At 44.0% G+C, this 15037-nt stretch overlaps 1 protein-coding gene and 1 pseudogene across 1 annotated transcript in view; one reads left to right on the top strand and one right to left on the bottom strand.

Moving 5' to 3' along the window:
- The window catches only part of LOC126188567 (acidic amino acid decarboxylase GADL1), a 188544-nt gene that overhangs the window by 148547 nt on the left and 24960 nt on the right, over positions 1–15037 (bottom strand). The gene's annotated exons all lie outside the window — the stretch shown is intronic.
- On the top strand, positions 2956–3073 carry LOC126189867 (5S ribosomal RNA; annotated as a pseudogene).

The raw sequence follows: 15037 nt of genomic DNA, 5'->3' as shown, positions 1-15037 counted from the left end.
ATCCGGTATAGGATAATCAAAAGCTCTGATATTTTTTAATCGGCGTACTATAGTACTTCACTTATAGTAACTGTGAAATTTATAGAAAAACTACACTGCGGAACATACGATATGAAAAAAGTGAATGTGCAATAATTAAATCAAAAAACTCTTCATTGGAAGCGTCAAAGTTTACGAGCAGTATTATAGTAGTTGTATTACATGTTTATTCCCATATAAATAAAAAACTCTTTTTATTTTAAATTCAGTGCATTAGTGTTTGTAAAATGATTCTTTCATATAGTGTTCATTAAAAAATGACGATCATTCCACTTGGGACCTGTGGAATGGTACATTAGCTTATTTGTTTGAGTTGTAAATGTTTGTCGTGTATTACTGTTTTTCTGACTTGTTCTACATCCTGGAGGACCTCCTCACTACAGATCAATTGGAATGAAAGTAACTCTAATCTAATCTAATCTAATATGAACGGACCGTGCCTGTGCGTGACGTTTCATCTGGCAAATTCGGTTAGCAAAGCATCTGATTTTCCAACGAAGGATTTAAAACACATTTAGTGCCCGGAATCACTGGACTTCAACTTGGGAGGAATGTGGTTCACATTCCCGTCCGGCCGCCCAAAATTTATGTTCCCTGTATTTTCCTTCAACCAGTCGAGGCAAACGTGGGCACGGTTCCTTCAGAAACGACTTTCTTGACTTTCCTTGTCTAATCTGTTCTCGTGCCATGGCTCCAATGACATCAGTGTCGCTGAAACATTAATCCCTAATTTTCGATTTTCTTTAATCTCATAACATCAATCTGAATTTCAGCAGTTTCATATAACCACAATTACAACACAAAACGATGGTCTGTGGTGGACGGGTATTGTACGCAATTGTGTACTCTACTTGGGAGATGTTTCTCAGGCAGACAGTGCCTGTAGCTCTTGCGGCATGTGAAGTAGTTTGTGCGGGAGCAATGCACCTGTTCGTTTCTGCGATACAGTTTCCGCGGTCTCCATAGTGCACACCCGCACTTGTCCTTCTCTGGTAAGAGCAGATCTCTGCAGTGGTCTGGTCACTTTTTTTGCCATTCCCGTCGCACTTGCAGTAGTAATGGCAAATCGACGTGTACCAACCATTTACCCCTCAATGATCACAACAATTCATGTTACGCATTGGAGCCAGCCTACAACTACCTAGTTGCACTAATGCTGACTGTCCCGTGCGGTCGCACAGGTAGACTTCCAGAAGATTATTGTTCTGTTTTAAAGGCCACGGATGGTCCTGTTGCGCACACTTCTGGGACTGACCGCTATTGAGCACCTTTCAACAGTATCTTCAGGCAGATATATCGCTACAATACAAACGTAATTTAGAAAACATGCATCTGGCATAGTCTGTCGGCCCAGCACCAAGTGCAATGTCGTTCAGCGTCATCCACAGTTACACCGTTCTCAAGCTAAGAGAGTTTTCGCCAGTTACTCACGCGATGAATGCTTCCTACATACGAGGGCTGTTCGATAAGTAATGCAACACATATTTTTTCTCGGCCAATTTTGGTTGAAAAAACCGGAAATTTCTTGTGGAATATTTACAAACATACCCGCTTCGTCTCGTATAGTTTCATTGACTTCCGACTGGTGGCAGCGCTGTACGGAGCTGTTAAAATGGCGTCCGTAACGGATGTGCGTTGGAAACAACGGGCAGTGATCGAGTTTCTTTTGGCGGAAAACCAGGGCATCTCAGATATTCATAGGCGCTTGCAGAATGTCTACGGTGATCTGGCAGTGGACAAAAGCACGGTGAGTCGTTGGGCAAAGCGTGTGTCATCATCGCCGCAAGGTCAAGCAAGACTGTCTGATCTCCCGCGTGCGGGCCGGCCTTGCACAGCTGTGACTCCTGCAATGGCGGAGCGTGCGAAGACACTCGTGCTACTCTTCAGAAATTGAAGAAACGACTTCAGCGTGTTCGTAGGCACAAAAATCTGAACGAACTTCTCCTTCTTCATGACAACGCAAGACCTCTCACAAGTCTTCGCACCCGAGAGGAGCTCACAAAACTTCAGTGGACTGTTCTTCCTCATGCACCCTACAGCCCCAATCTCGCACTGTCGGATTTCCGTATGTTTGGCCCAATGAAGGACGCAATCCGTGGGAGGCACTACGCGGATGATGAAGAAGTTATTGATGCAGTACGACGTTGGCTCCGACATCGACCAGTGGAATAGTACCGTGCAGGCATACAGGCCCTGATTTCAAGGTGGCGTAAGGCCATAGGATTGAATGGAGATTACGTTGAAAAATAGTGTTGTGTAGCTAAAAGATTGGGGAATAACCTGGTGTATTTCAATGCTGAATAAAACAACCCCTGTTTCAGAAAAAAATTGTGTTGCATTACTTATTGAACTGCCCTCGTATTTCCAAAGATGCACTTCTAGGTAACGGATGAACGAAGTAACACATGTACGGACTGATTTCTCTAGATGTCATACGCTAATCTGCTTTTTCCAATTTTCCTAATAGTCTCTCTCTTGCAGTTCCTTAGCTGAAGTAAAGTGTCATCATAAGACCCTATGAAAGGAGAATGGTCATCAGATTTCCATAGACCAGACGCTACAAGTAGCTTGAGACATTTCACCAAGCATACACCCCACATTCTGTGAGTATTGATATTTTCCTGGAGCATAGAAACCCAATGTTGTTCCGGGAGTGCAACTGATTGTCGTTTTCTATCTACCACGCATCTTCTTCTGGGTACATGCCAGAGGTGGGCCGTCGAAGGTTTCTGGCAGGTCTTCCGATGAAATACCATGCGTGGTATAAAACTACGACCGACTGCATTCCCGCAGCACCATCGATAGATCTCATTACCTGTTCTATGGTGTCATCTATGTCATTCTCAGCTGTTTGTGATAACTGCTTCAATCCTAGCCTGTCAGGGATTCCTTTTATTACAGAGCACTACAGTGTTTAGCAACGGCCTTGCCGCAGTGGATACACCGGTTCCCGTCAGATCACCGAAGTTAAGCGCTGTCGGGTGTGGCCGGCACTTGGATGGGTGACCATCTGGGCCGTCATACGCTGTTGCCATTTTTCGGGGCGCGCTCTGCCTCGTGATGCCAATTGAGGAGCTACTCGACTTAGTAGTAGCGGCTCCGGTCAAAGAAAACCATCATAACGACTGGGAGAGCGGTGTGCTGACCACACGCCCCTCCTATCCACATCCTCATCTGAGGATGACACGGCAGTCGGATGGTCCCGGTGGGCCACTTGTGGCTACAGCGCTTGGTATACGGAAGCTGCTGTGTTGGAAGATAATCTTCCCCAATGGCCCACTAGCTAAACCTGCATCTCGTGCTGCGGATGTACAGTAAGTTAGCCAGGTATTAAGTACTTTCTGTAAGTAGGAACACAGTCTTTTTCGATAGTGCAAAAATAGCTGGAGAATTATACCCATACATATTATAAAAATAGATGTACATAAACATGTATGCATATATTTTTTCATATCTCCTCACAGACCACTGGACCGATTTCAAACAAAGTTGGTACACATATCAGTTACTGTCTGGATATAATTGCTGTGGGGGTAAGAGCAACATACCTATGAAATGGGTGAGGGCAGGGGAGGGGGGGGGGGGGGGGCAAAAAGCAGTGAAGCCCACGACGCGCCAATGTCCATACCTCAGTCATTCTGTATTTGAAAATGAGAACACCTCGCGACATGCAACGAACTTTACACATGAAACTTCCTGGCAGATTAAAACTGTGTGCCGGACCGAGACTCGAACTCGGGACCTTTGCCTTTCGCGGGCAAGTGCTCTACCAACTGAGCTACCCAAGCACGACTCACGCCCCGTCTTCACAGCTTTAATTCCGCCAGTACCTCGTCTCCTACCTTCCAAACTTTACAGAAGCTCTCCTGCGAAAGTTTGGAAGGTAGGAGACGAGATACTGGCAGAAGTAAAGCTGTGAGGACGGGGCGTGAGTCGTGCTTGGGTAGCTCAGTTGGTAGAGCACTTGCCCGCGAAAGGCAAAGGTCCCAAGATCGAGTCTCGCTCCGGCACACAGTTTTAATCTGCCAGGAAGTTTCATATCAGCGCACACTCCGCTTCAGAGTGAAAATCTCATTCTGGGAACTTTACACATGTTTTCAACCCTTAAGAAATTTTTTCTCCATAACGACACTCACAAAATGATGAAACGAAAAAAAATCATCGATTACAACATTTTCGCTTTTCATGCAGTAAAACGGCTGCGTGGAGCATGACGTTTCAGTTCATTACTTCTTTACTACTAACCTTATTTGCGACACTTTTTTCATATGGTATTCACATGCACTGCTGAATGTATCAGCAAAACTGTATCATTGTGCGACACATAGGTCAAGAGATATGAAGTCATACACACTGAGATGCGCCAAAAATTGGCGAATCATGTAAGATATAATAAATATGTTACTTCGTTGCTACTAACTCTACTCGCAACGCTTTTCGCAGACAGTATCTGCATCTGCCGCTGAATGTACCTAGAAAAATATATTGCTGCACGACGCATAGTTCAATAGATATGTCATAAATAATGAGATGCGCGAAAACTGTCGGATCGTGTATGACATTTTAATTTATTACCTCTTTGGTACTGTTCCGGCGTAAAGACAAGCGCCGGCACGACGATCAAGAATGGAAGAGCAGAGAGGGCTGTGAGACGACGTCGGCCAATAGTGCGCCGACGGAGCCCTCTCTAGGACGACACCAGGACAGCAGTGGAAGACGAGCTGTCATACAAACGCCATACCAGTGACTTATGAACTGTATGAAATGATGATGGCGTCCTCTTGGGTAAAATATTCCGGAGGTAAAATAGTCCCCCATTCGGATCTCCGGGCGGGGACTACTCAAGAGGATGTCGTTATCAGGAGAAAGAAAACTGGCGTTCTACGGATCGGAGCGTGGAATGTCAGATCCCTTAATCGGGCAGGTAGGTTAGAAAATTTGAAAAGGGAAATGGATAGGTTAAAGTTAGATATAGTGGGAATTAGTGAAGTTCGGTGGCAGGAGGAACAAGACTTCTGGTCAGGTGACTACAGGGTTATAAACACAAAGTCAAATAGGGGTAATGTAGGAGTAGGTTTAATAATGAATAGGAAAATAGGAATGTGGGTAAGCTACTACAAGCAGCATAGTGAACGCATTATTGTGGCCAAGATAGATACGAAGCCCACACCTACTACAGTAGTACAAGTTTATAGGCCAACTAGCTCTGCAGATGACGAAGAAATTGAAGAAATGTATGATGAAATAAAAGAAATTATTCAGATAGTGAAGGGAGACGAAAATTTAATAGTCATGGGTGACTGGAATTCGAGTGTAGGAAAAGGGAGAGTAGGAAACGTAGTAGGTGAATATGGATTGGGGCTAAGAAATGAAAGAGGAAGCCGCCTGGTAGCATTTTGCACAGAGCACAACTTAATCATAGCTAACACTTGGTTTAAGAATCATAATAGAAGGTTGTATACATGGAAGAACCCTGGAGATACTAAAAGGTATCAGATAGATTATATAATGGTAAGACAGAGATTTAGGAACCAGGTTTTAAATTGTAAGACATTTCCAGGGGCAGATGTGGACTCTGACCACAATCTATTGGTTATGACATGTAGATTAAAACTGAAGAAACTGCAAAAGGGTGGGAATTTAAGGAGATGGGACCTGGATAAACTGAAAGAACCAGAGGTTGTACAGAGTTTCAGGGAGACCATAAGGGAACAATTGACAGGAATGGGGGAAAGAAATACAGTAGAAGAAGAATGGGTGGCTTTGAGGGATGAAGTAGTGAAGGCAGCAGAGGATCAAGTAGGTAAAAAGATGAGGGCTAGTAGAAATCCTTGGGTAACAGAAGAAATATTGAATTTAATTGATGAAAGGAGAAAATATAAAAATGCAGTAAATGAAGCAGGCAAAAAGGAATACAAACGTCTCAAAAATGAGATCGACAGGAAGTGCAAAATGGCTAAGCAGGGATGGCTAGAGGACAAATGTAAGGATGTAGAGGCTTATCTCACTAGGGGTAAGATAGATACTGCCTACAGGAAAATTAAAGAGACCTTTGGAGATAAGAAAACCACTTGTATGAATATCAAGAGCTCAGATGGAAACCCAGTTCTAAGCAAAGAAGGGAAAGCAGAAAGGTGGAAGGAGTATATAGAGGGTCTATACAAGGGCGATGCACTTGAGGACAATATTATGGAAATGGAAGAGGATGTAGATGAAGATGAAATGGGAGATACGATACTGCGTGAAGAGTTTGACAGAGCACTGAAAGACCTGAGTCGAAACAAGGCCCCCGGAGTAGACAACATTCCATTGGAACTACTGACGGCCTTGGGAGAGCAAGTCCTGACAAAACTCTACCATCTGGTGAGCAAGATGTATGAAACAGGTGTAATACCCTCAGACTTCAAGAAGAATATAATAATTCCAATCCCAAAGAAAGCAGGTGTTGACAGATGTGAAAATTACCGAACAATCAGTTTAATAAGCCACAGCTGCAAAATACTAACACGAATTCTTTACAGACGAATGGAAAAACTAGTAGAAGCCGACCTCGGCGAAGATCAGTTTGGATTCCGTAGAAATACTGGAACACGTGAGGCAATACTGACCTTACGACTTATCTTAGAAAATAGATTAAGGAAAGGCAAACCTACATTCCTAGCATTTGTAGACTTAGAGAAAGCTTTTGACAATGTTGACTGGAATACTCTCTTTCAAATTCTAAAGGTGGCAGGGGTAAAATACAGGGAGCGAAAGGCTATTTACAATTTGTACAGAAACCAGATGGCAGTTGTAAGAGTCGAGGGACAGGAAAGGGAAGCAGTGGTTGGGAAGGGAGTAAGACAGGGTTGTAGCCTCTCCCCGATGTTATTCAATCTGTATATTGAGCAAGCAGTAAAGGAAACAAAAGAAAAATTCGGAGTAGGTATTAAAATCCATGGAGAAGAAATAAAAACGTTGAGGTTCGCCGATGACATTGTAATTCTGTCAGAGACAGCAAAGGACTTGGAAGAGCAGTTGAACGGAAAGAATGGTGTCTTGAAGGGAGGATATAAGATGAACATCAACAAAAGCAAAACGAGGATAATGGAATGTAGTCGAATTAAGTCGGGTGATGTTGAGGGTATTAGATTAGGAAATGAGACACTTAAAGTAGTAAAGGAGTTTTGCTATTTGGGGAGCAAAATAACTGATAATGGTCGAAGTAGAGAGGATATAAAATGTAGACTGGCAATGGTAAGAAAAGCGTTTCTGAAGAAGAGAAATTTGTTAACATCGAGTATAGATTTAAGTGTCAGGAAGTCATTTCTGAAAGTATTTGTATCGAGTGTAGCCATGTATGGAAGTGAAACATGGACGGTAAATAGTTTGGACAAGAAGAGAATAGAAGCTTTCGAAATGTGGTGCTACAGAAGAATGCTGAAGATTAGATGGGTAGATCACATAACTAATGAGGAAGTACTGAATAGGATTGGGGAGAAGAGAAGTTTGTGGCACAACTTGACCAGAAGAAGGGATCGGTTGGTAGGACATGTTCTGAGGCATCAAGGGATCACCAATTTAGTATTGGAGGGCAGCGTGGAGGGTAAAAATCGTAGGGGGAGACCAAGAGATGAATACACTAAGCAGATTCAGAAGGATGTAGGTTGCAGTAGGTACTGGGAGATGAAGAATCTTGCACAGGATAGAGTAGCATGGAGAGCTGCATCAAACCAGTCTCAGGACTGAAGACCACAACAACAACAAAGAACTGTATCAAATGGTTCAAATGGCTCTGAGCACTATGGGACTTAACTTCTGTGGTCATCAGTCCCCTAGAACTTAGAACTACTTAAACCTAACTAACCTAAGGACATCACACACATTCATGCCCGAGGCAGGATTCGAACCTGCGACCATAGCTATGAACTGTATCGTTTTGCTTGCAATGAAATTGTATATACCGAAGGACACTGATTATTTGCATGTCGCCATTTGCTTGCGACACACCTTTGTGCATACGCGAAGTATTGTCAATTTAACTTACTGTAATAAGCTCCATTAATACTATTGCTTGAATTGTTGTCTAGCGATCCGAGAAAACAGCTTCCTAGGCACCCTATATTATACGAGTGGCAAGAACACAATAGCTACTAACTCTGTCCGCAACCTATTTCACAGGCAGTATAAGAATGTAGCATTGAGTGTACTTGAAAAATTATATCATTGTACGACACATCGCTCACGAGATATGACGTCATAGAAATGAGCTGCCCGAAATGGAAACTGCAGGATAAAATTCGATACAGACACAGATGAAGTATGTGTACAAATATGTGTAAAAAACGTTAAATATGTGTGACATGAGCGTACTTTGGAAAAGCCCCAGCTAAAAGGCTCCTCCTAAAGCCTTTGATCGATTTCTACCAGGCGTGGTACACATACGAGGGGGGACCCAAAAGAAACCGGATTGTTGTCATAAAACATTTATTGATGAACCTTTTTACAAAATTACTTCAGTCACCTTCAAAATACTCTCCATTACATGCGATGTACTTGTCAAGTCTGTATTCCCACTGTTAGAAACATGTTTGGAACTCTTCAAGTTTGATATTGTATAGTGCCCTTTGCGAAGCTGTTTTTACCGCCTCCACATCGTCATAATGCTCTCCTTTTAGCGTTTTTCTCATTCGTGGAAATAGGTAAAAGTCGCTCGGGGCTATGTCCAGCGAATAGGGAGTGTGGGGAACGACAGACCACCTCTGAGATGCCAAATAGTGTGCCACTCGTAAGGCCGTGTGTGCTGGAGCATTGTCATGATGCAGAAGCCAGTCACCTGACCACCAAAGTTCCGGGCGTTTCCTCCTCACATCCTCTCGCAGGCGCCTTAAAACATCCAAGTAAAAGTGTTGGTTAACAGTCTGGCCAGGGGGTACGAATTCCCGATGCACAATTCCACGAACATAAAAAAAGACAATTATTATCGTCTTCACTTTGACCTCACTTGCCTTGCTTTTTTTGGTCTGGGAGAGTTGGGAGTCCTCCACTGGCTTGACGCTTGCTTGGTTTCTGGGTCATACCCGTAACACCAACTCTCAACCCCTGTAATGACTTTGTTCAAGAAGTTTGGATCACGTGCAATCTCTGTTTTCAAGTCCTGACACACATTCATGCGGATGGTTTTTTGCTCCTGTGTGAGAAGGCGCAGAACAAATTTAGCAGCAACACGTCTCATGTGCAAATCCTCACTCAAAATTCGCTGCCACGAGCTCCAACTGATTCCTGTCTCTGCTGAAATTTGGTCGATCGTTTGGCGACGATCCTCGTTGATCTTATGGAAGACCTTTTCAATGTTCTCCTCATTTCGCGATGTTGAAGAGCGTCCAGAACGAGCTTGGTCTTCAACACACATCTCACCACGTTTAAAGCGCCCAAACCACTCGAAAACCTGTGTGCGGCTCATAGGGCCCTCATGGAAAGCTTGCTGAAGCATTTGATGTGTCTCCGTTACGGTTTTTTTTAAGCAGGAAACAAAATTTCACACACACTATTTGTTCTCCTAAAGTTGCCATAACACTTGCACGTTCAGCTCTATACTGACGCCATCTTCACAGCTGTTTCATGAAGGTCTCTACTAACACCATCTAGCGTGAGAACCCTGCACTACGTCTACGAGAAGCAGCGCCCTTGGAGTCCGGTTTTCAAATGGTTCAAATGGCTCTGAGCACTATGGGACTCAACATCTGAGGTCATCAGTCCCATAGAACTTAGAACTACTTAAACCTAACAAACCTAAGGACATCACACACATCCATGCCCGAGGCAGGATTCGAACCTGCGACCGTAGCGGTCACGCGGTTCCGGACTGAAGCACCTAGGCCGGCCTGGAGTCCGGTTTCTTCTGGGTCCCCCCTCGTATTACTATCTGGATAAGAATCCTGTAGGCCAAGAACCAGAAACCTTCTATTGGAGTATGGATTATAATGTGGAGAGGGAAGGGGAGGAAGAGACAGACAGAGAGAGGGGGGAAGGAGGACATGGACGCAGATATGACAGAGGAGATAGACAGAGTGAGGGGGAGGAGGAAATGGACAAAGAAAGGGAAGAGGAGGAGACGGATAGAGAGATGGGAGAGGAGCAGACAGACAGAGGAAGGAAAGTGAAGGAGATGGACAGGGAGGGGGAGGAGGAAATTAACAGCGAAAGGGAAGAGGATATGGACAGAGGGAGAAGGGAGGAGGAGATGGATGAAGAGGAGGGGAGTAGGTGGACAGAGAGAGGAGGGAGAGGAGATGGACAGAGAGTGGAGGGAGGAGGGGAGAAGGCGAGTGAGGAGGGAACAGAAGGCCAGGAGGAAATGAAATCAGAGGGGAAGGGGTGGAGGAGATGAAAAGAGGGGGAAGAAGCAGATGGAAGAGAGAGTGGGGAAGAGGAGATGGACAGAGAGAGGGGGAGGAAGAAATGAACAGATAGGGGAGGACAGATCGACATAGAGGGGAGTAGGAAATGGACAGAGAGGAGGAGGAGGAGGAGGAGGAGGAGGAGGAGGAGGAGGAGATGGACGGGAAGAGGATGAGAGAAGGAGATAAAGGGAGTGAAAGGGAGATAGAGGGGCAGGAAGAAATGAACTCAGAGGTGAGGGGGTTGGAGGAGACAGAAAGAGAGGAAGGAGCAGATGAACAGAGAAAGTTGGGAGTAGGAGGTGGACATAGAGAGGGGGGAGAAGGAGATTGGCAGAGAGAAGGGGGAGAAAGGCAGAGAGTGGAGGAGGAGACTGTCAGAGGAGGGAGGAGGAGATGGAGAGAGAGGGGAGCAGGAGGAGGAAAGAAAGAAGGTGAGAGTAGGAGATGGTTGGAGAGGGGACAGGGCATGGACAGAGAGAGCGGGGTGGAGGAGATGGTGTACAGAGAGGAGAAGGAAGGAAGAGATTGGATAATGGAATTGGAGTAAATACATACTTGGACCGTATCAAGTAGTCAGCCAGTCAACTGATAAATCAGTAGGATGAAAATTAATGTGATCCTTCCTTGCAATTCAGAAACTAATATCGAACTGAAATAACAAAAACACAATGATTTAGAGCCACCAAAAGAGACATGCGGAAGGCAAAAGCATGAGAAGACTCTTTTGGAGTGATCACAGAACAGAGTTGAGGAACGTCTTTTCGGAAGTAATTAGACACATTACGCCCCTTCTCCCCCCCCCCCCTTTTTGCAGAAGTATGTTGGCCAAAAGTGTGTGGCTCAAATAAACGCTACAGAAGCATCTAAAGAATCCTTCATCTCCCAACCTTGCACCAGTCTGACATCTGCGTTTTTTCCAGTTAAGACATTTTTGAAGTGCAGGCTCACACCAAACGATAATACGCTGATTTCCAAGGTTGGTCAGTGGCGTCTGACGCAATATGCGGATTTCTTCAGATGATTTTTCCACAGCTGCGTGAAGTGATAGGAGGATCTACGATCCTTAGAAGTTTCTGTATAGGGAATGGTTAGCAGTTGTTCCGAGTTCATTCCCCTTAATCAGTAAGAAACTGCTGCATTAAGGGGTTCTTCAGTGAAGTTCTGAAGTTCTGGCAGTACATTGCATAGTGATAACTGGCGAGCTCGTGTAGCTTGGATTCATTTTGTGAGCAGTGGGCACCTTTGACTGTGCTGTTCGGTTTCTCACTCACGTTACACTATTACAAATGGTTTTTCTTGTGATTGTTCATAAGCTGCCATGAATGAACCGCAGCCTCATGAAAAATAAATCTAAAAATTCCATCAGACAGGTGCTACCCAGTTACCTTTCCATCTATGTGAAGGTGTAAAGTTGCGCTCTTTATTATGGATTCTTACTTTGTGTGTGCTCCAGCTATCATTAATACTGAAACACTATCTATAACAAAAGCAACGAGAAAGCTCGAACAGAACTACCAACCAGCAACTCGCACTTTTCTCACATGACATTCTGACAACTATGGATGAAAGTAATCAGATAGACACTATTACTTGATTTCCAAAAAGCACTTGACACCAGTAGTTTTTAACGAAAGTACGATTAAACGAAATTTGTGACTGGATTGTGGATTTCTAGGTAGCGAGGATGCAGCATATCTTACGTGAGCGGAGTTGTAATAGCAGCTTCAAGCGTGCCCCAGGGACGTTTTTGGGACCCTTATTGTTAATGCTATATATTAATGACCTGTCAGACAACATTAATAATGAAACTTCCTGTCAGATTAAAACTGTGTGCCGGACCGAGACTCGAACTCGGGACCTTTGCCTTTCGCAGGAAAGTGCTCTACCATCTGAGCTACTCAAGCACGACTCACGCCCCGTCCTCACAGCTCCAATTTCTGCCAGTACCTCGCCTCCTACCTTCCAACATTATCTGCATCTGGAAACATTAATAGTAATCACAGACTGTTTTCCAAATGGTATGATTGTTTGTAATTAAATGCTATCTGAAAAAGAAGAGCTGCAGAAATATTCAGAGAGATTTTGAAACGACTTCAAAGTGGTGTAAGGATTGGCAATTTGCTTTAAATGTTTATAAATTATAAATTGTGCACTTCATAAAAATGAAAGCCGTACTACCCCAGCATCAGTGTGTCACTAATGGATTCAGTCAGTTATACAAAAACCTGGGTGTAACAGTTATTCAGATTAATGTGACCACTGCCTATGTTCGAAGCCAACGTACAATAACTACTCACACAGAGGCGGCAGGTGGCAGTATTAGCAGTGGAGAGTATAAAAACCGTGTTGAGAGGGAGGGACAGGGGACATGGTAAACAGTGCAATTGTCGTGACATGGAAACGGAGTGATTTATGTGACGTCCAAAAGGGTATGATCATTAGCTTTCGGGCCACGGGTGGAAGCAATTCCGAAACAGCCAAGTTAGTAAATAGTTCGCCTGCCGCCGTAGGTCAACTACACCGTGGACGGTAAAATGGCGGTAGCCAAAACTGGCGATAAGGTAAATGTGCTGCAGCATGGGCCACGGATGACAGGGGTAACGACTGCTGGGGAGATGTTTATGGGCGAACGGATCTACATCTACATGGATACTCTGCTAATCACATTTAAGTGCCTGGAAGAGGGTTCATCGAACCACCTTAACAATTCTCTAGTATTCCGTACGAGCTCTGATTTCCCTTATTTTATCGTGGTGATCGTTCCTCCCTATGTAGATCGGTGTCAATAAAATATTTTCTCATTCGGAGGAGATAGTTAGGGACTGGAATTTCGTGATAAGATTCCGTCGCAACGAAAAACGCCTTTCTTTTAATGATGTCCACCCCAGATCCTGTATCATTTCTGTGACACTCTCTCCCATATTTCGCGATAATACAAAACGTGCTGCCTTTCTTTGAACTTTTTCGATGTACTCCGTCAGTCCTATCTAGTAAGGATCCCACACCGCGCAGCATTGTTCTAAAAGAGGACGGACAAGTGTAGTGTAGGCAGTCTCCTTAGTAGGTCTGTTACATTTTCTAAGTGTCCTGCCAATAAAACGCAGCTTTGGTTAGCCTTCCTCACGACATTTTCTATGTGTTTCTTCCAATTTAAGTTGTTCGTAATTGTAATACCTAGGTATTTAGTTGAATTTACGGCTTTTAGATTAGACTGATTTATCGTGTAACCGAAGTTTAACGAGTTCCTTTTAGCACTCATGTGGATGACCTCACACTTTTCGCTATTTAGGGTCAACTGCCACTTTTCGCACCATTCAGATACCTTTTCTAAATCGTTTTGCACTTTGTTTTGATCTTCTGATGACTTTATTAGTCGATAAACGACAGCGTCATCTGCAAACAACGGAAGACGGCTGCTCAGATTGTCTCCCAAATCGTTTATATAGATAAGGAACAGCAAAGGGCCTGTAATACTACCTTGGGGAACGCCAGAAATCACTTCTGTTTTACTCGATGACTTTCCTTCAATTACTACGAACTGTGACCTCTCTGACAGGAGATCACAAATCCAGTCACATAAATGAGACGATATTCCATAAGCACGCAATTTCACTACGAGCCGCTTGTGTGGTACAGTGTCAAAAGCCTTCCGGAAATTCAGAAATACGGAATCAATCTGAAATTCCTTGTCAATAGCACTTAACAATTCATGTGAATAAAGAGCTAGTTGTGTGTTGTGTACATAGTTCCGCGTAGTCAGCGCGTACACAACTTTCCCAATAGAGCGCACCCCGCTAAGCACAACAGGGCAGGCAAAGCGCTCGTTCGTCTCCGCACTACGAGATGGTGCTGTCTTAGAGACGGACCAAATTCTGCTTCCGCCGATCTGCGTATTAATATGTAACGCAGCCAGTGTGATTGCTGCTAACGTAGAACCTTTTCTCCTCGCGGACGACACTCGCGCAGTGATACCTGAACGTGTGAGGCATTATAACGAGTGTACAGACCTCCGATTAGTCAGTCTGCATTAGTCTGTACGAGTCGGCATTTGTCTGCACTAGTCTGTACCAGTCTATAGTCAAGTTTCAGTCTGCGCCTAATAAGATTACCATATTCCTGTACATAGCCCTGAAGAGAAATGTATAGACAGTTTGTTAAGTATCAGAGATATGTGAGAATAAGATTAACGTACCAAGACCAAAGGAACTTCGGATTGTCAATTGTAAATAGCATCCAGAATCAAGTTACGTAAGGTTTATGCTTGTTACTATTTTAATAAATGTGTGTGAAAATTAATCAAGTTCTGTTTAAAGTTGGTCACCGTCAATCTGCTACTCTAAGCGTGCAAGTGGCATTTCTATCGTCTGACTTAATGGCAGAAGATAAACACGCCACAATAAGACCACGAGACATATTGCTGACACTCGCCTACTTCATTAGAGCGACAAGTCAAATAATCTGATGGTGTGTGTACCGAAGGTCTTACAGTACGCACACTACATTGTGTTTCACAGGAACGATGTTTTGTAAACCCATTTTGACTGTGTGTCAATAGACCGTTTTCTTCGAGGTAATTCACAATGTTCTAACACAATATATGTTCCAAAATCCTGCTG

This window comes from Schistocerca cancellata, chromosome 5 (assembly GCF_023864275.1).
Source record: "Schistocerca cancellata isolate TAMUIC-IGC-003103 chromosome 5, iqSchCanc2.1, whole genome shotgun sequence".
Lineage (NCBI taxonomy): Eukaryota > Metazoa > Arthropoda > Insecta > Orthoptera > Acrididae > Schistocerca > Schistocerca cancellata.
The sequence above is the reverse complement of the archived record's forward strand: the minus strand, read 5'-3'. Positions and strand labels throughout refer to the sequence as shown.